At 58.9% G+C, this 4,114-nt stretch overlaps 1 long non-coding RNA gene across 2 annotated transcripts; it reads left to right on the forward strand.

The window, feature by feature from the left end:
• Nucleotides 1-3,279: 3,279 nt before the first annotated feature.
• LOC116217798 lies at nt 3,280-3,941 on the forward strand. 2 transcript variants are annotated; one of them, XR_004162509.1, is made up of 4 exons: nt 3,280-3,351; nt 3,578-3,639; nt 3,751-3,802; nt 3,854-3,941. It is a non-coding gene; the product is annotated as an uncharacterized LOC116217798 (long non-coding RNA). The 2 variants fall into 2 exon arrangements; XR_004162508.1 differs by lacking the exon at nt 3,280-3,351 and having other exon boundaries at nt 3,553-3,639.
• The last annotated feature ends 173 nt before the right edge of the window (nt 3,942-4,114 follow it).

Below are 4,114 nucleotides of genomic sequence, written 5' to 3' on the forward strand. Positions count from 1 at the left end.
ACTGGGAGGGACTGGGATGGACTGGGAGGGACTGGGATGGGACTGAGATGGGACTGGGAGGGACTGGAAGGGACTGGGATGGGACTGGGAGGGATTGGGAGGCACTGGGATGGAACAGGAAGGGACTGGGATGAACTGGGAGGGACTGGGATGGACTGGGATGGGACTGGGGGGCACTGGGAGGGACTGGGATGGGACTGGCAGGCACTGGGGGGAACTGGGATAGAACTAGGATGGACTGGGGTGGAACTGGGAGGCACTGGGAGAGACTGGGATGCACGGTGGGGACTGGCAGGAAACTGGGATGAGACTGGGAGGGAACTGGGATGACTGGGACGGGACTAGGGGGGGACTGGGAAGGACTGGGAAGGACTGGGAAGGACTGGGATGGACTGGGATGGACTGAGATGGACTTGGATGGATTGGGCAGACTGGGAGGGAACTGAGAGGGACTAAGATGGGACTGGGATGGGACTGGGGGGGACTGGGGGGCACTGAGAGGGACTGGGATGGGACTGGAAGGCACTGGGATGGGACTGGGATGGGACTGGGAGGGACTGGGATGGACTGGGATATACGGGGATGGGACTGGAAGGGACTGGGAGGGACTAGGAGGGACTGGGATGGGACTGAGATGGGACTGGGAGGGATTGGGAGGCACTGGGATGGAACAGGAAGGGACGGGGATGAACTGGGAGGGACTGGGATGGACTGGGATGGGACTGGCAGGCACTGGGGGGAACTGGGATAGAACTAGGATGGACTGGGGTGGAACTGGGAGGCACTGGGAGGGACTGGGATGCACGGGGGGGGACTGGCAGGGAACTGGGATGAGACTGGGAGGGACTGGGATGACTGGGACGGGACTAGGGGGGCACTGGGAGGGACTGGGATGGACTGGGATGGACTGGGATGGACTGGAAGAGACTGGGATGGAACTGGGAGAGACTGGGAGGGATGGGGGGGACTGGGATGGGACTGGGATGCACTGGGGGGTACTGGGAAGGACTGGGATGGAATTGGGAGGGACTGGAAGACACTAAGAGAGACTAGGATGCACTGGGAGGGACTGGGATGGAGCTGGGATGAACTGGGATATACTGGGGTGCACTGGGATATACTGGGATGAACTGGGATATACTGGGATGCACTGGGCTGGCACCAGTTTGCACCAACACCCCCCAGTTTGGACTGGGAATCCCCAGTTGGCACTGGGACCCCCCCCCAGTTTGGACTGGTTTGAACTGGAGCCCCCATCAGTCCGCCCCGCCCTCCCCCGGACGCACTTCCGTGCGCCCCCGCCCTCCCGGTGCCGCTCACGTGATAGAACATCTTCGTGCCGCCGCTCCGCCGCCGAGCCGGAAGTGACGCAAAGCCCCGCCCATCCGCTCGGCGTTGATTGGTCCGCTCGCCACGCGGCTCCACCCCCGTGATTGCTGCGCATGCGCAGGGCTGGATGGGGGGGTGGGCGGGGATAGAGGGGAGAAGGGCGCGTTGATTGGCTGTGAGGGAGTGATTGACAGGGAAACTGCCGTGGGTGAGCCGGGGTGGCACTGGGAGACACGGGGTGACAGCGGGGAGCACTGGGGTGACATTGAGGTGACACCGAGTGCCACCACGTGACATCAAGGGGACGAGAGGGGACGCTGGTGGGACAGCCAGAGCCGGCAGGTGCCACAGGTGCCACTGAGGTGACAGGAGGTGACATTGGGGTGTCATTAAGTGCCACCAGGTGCCACCAAGTGACATTGGGGGTGACACTAAGTGCCACAGGTGCCACCAAGGTGACATTTGGGTGCCACTACTGCCACCAAGTTGACACTGAGATGTCATTAGGTGTCCCAGGTGCCACCAGGCGCCACCAAGGTGACAGGAGGTGACACTATGGGCCATCAAGGTGCCACTAAGGTGACATTGGGGTGACACCAAGGTGACATTAAATACCACTAAGTGCCATCAAAGTGACAGGAGGTGACACTGAGGTGCCATTAAGTGTCACAGATGCCACCATGTGCCACCAAGGTGACACTGGGGTGACAGGAAGTGACACTCAGTGCCACCAGGTGCCACCAAAGTGACAGGACGTGAGGTTGGGGTGTCATTAGGTGCCACAGGTGCCACTAAGGTGACACTGGGGTAACAGGAGGTGACACTGGGGTGTCATTAAGCGCCACCAGGTGCCACCAAGGTGACAGGAGGTGACACTGAGGTGCCATTGTCACAAACGCCACCATGTGCCACCAAGGTGACACGAAGGTGACAGGAGGTGACACTACGGGTCACCAGGTGCCACCAAGGTGACATTGAGGTGACACAGGGACGAAACTAAGTGCCACCAGGTGACATTTGGGAGCCACTCAGTGCAATTCGGTGCCACCAAGGCGACACGAGGTGACACCAGGGTGCCACGAAGTGCCACCAGCTGTCACCTGGGTGCCATTAAGTGTGCCCAGATGCCACCTGAGCGCCACCAGATGTCATCCATTGTCCAGAGATGCCACGTGGGTGTCACCAAATGCCGTTTATTGTCCCCAGATGCCATCAAGGTGCCACCAGAAGCCACTCGGGTGCCGTGAAGTCACACTTGGGTGCCATTAAGAGCCACTAGATGCCACCTGGGTGCCACCAAACCTCATTTATTGTCCCCAGATGCCACTTGGGTGCCATTAAGCCACAGCTGGGTGGCACTTCTTGACACTCAACGCCACTTGAGTGCCACCAAATGCCATTTATTGTCCCTAGATGTCCCTTGGGTGCCATTTATTGACCCTAGATGTCTCCTGGGTGCCACTAAGAGCCACCGGATGCCACCAAAAACCATTTATTGTCCCCAGGTGTCACTTAGGTGCCCTTGCGTCATACTCGGGTGGCACTTATTGACACTCAACACTACTTGGGTGCCACCAAATGCCATCGGTTGTCCCAAGATGTCACTCGGGTGCCATTAAGTCAGACTTATCAACACTTGATGCCACTTCGGTGCCATCAGATGTCATTTATTGTCCCTAGAAGCCACTCTGGTGCCATTAAGTCAAACTTGGGTGGCACTTATTGACCTGAGATGCCACTCGGGAGCCTCCAGGTGCCACCTGGGTGCCATTTATTGACCCCTGATGCCACTCAGGTGCACCCAGGTGCCATTTGGGTTCCATCAGATGCCATTTTGTGACCCTCGATGCCATCTGGGTGCCTGCAGGTGCCATCAGACGCCCATTTCGTGACCCTCGATGCCATCTGGGTGCCTTCAGGAGCCATCAGACGCCCATTTTGTGACCCTCGATGCCATCTGGGTGCCTCCAGGTGCCATCAGACAGCATTTCTCAGCCCTCAGTGCCATCTGGGCGCCTCCAGGTGCCATCTGAGTTCCATCAGACACCATTTCTTGACCCCTGGTGCCATCTAAGTGTCTCCAGGTTCCATCAAACACCACTGATTGACCCTCAATGTCATCAGGGCGCCTCCAGGTGCCATCTGAGTTCCATCAGACACCATTTCTTGACCCCTGGTGCCATCTAAGTGTCTCCAGGTTCCATCAAACACCACTGATTGACCCTCAATGTCATCAGGGCGCCTCCAGGTGCCATCTGGGCTCCATCAGATGCCATTTCATGGCCCCCGGTGCCATCTGGGCGCCTCCAGGTTCCATGAGACACCACTGATTGAACCAGGAAGAACCTGGTTCTTCCAGGTGCCATCCGGGTTCCATCAGACAGCATTTCTTGACCCCCGGTGCCATCTGGGCGCCTCCAGGTGCCATCTGGGTTCCATCAGATGCCATTTCTTGGCCATCAACGCCATCCAGGTGCCATCAGATGCCATTTCTCAGCCTTCGGTGCCACCTGGGTGCCTCCAGGTGCCATCAGACAGCATTTCTCAGCCCTCAGTGCCATCCGGGCGCCTCCAGGTGCCATCTGAGTTCCATCAGACGCCATTTCTTGACCCCCGGTGCCATCTGGGCGCCTCCAGGTTCCATGAGACACCACTGATTGACCCTCAATGCCACCCGGGTTCTTCCAGGTGCCATCCAGGTGCCATCAGACGCCATTTCTCAGCCCTCAACACCACCTTGGCGCCTCCAGCTGCCACCAGACCCCCAATTCCCCAACCCCCACAC

The sequence above is a fragment of the Meleagris gallopavo genome, unplaced genomic scaffold (genome assembly GCF_000146605.3).
Source record: "Meleagris gallopavo isolate NT-WF06-2002-E0010 breed Aviagen turkey brand Nicholas breeding stock unplaced genomic scaffold, Turkey_5.1 ChrUn_random_7180001955543, whole genome shotgun sequence".
Lineage (NCBI taxonomy): Eukaryota > Metazoa > Chordata > Aves > Galliformes > Phasianidae > Meleagris > Meleagris gallopavo.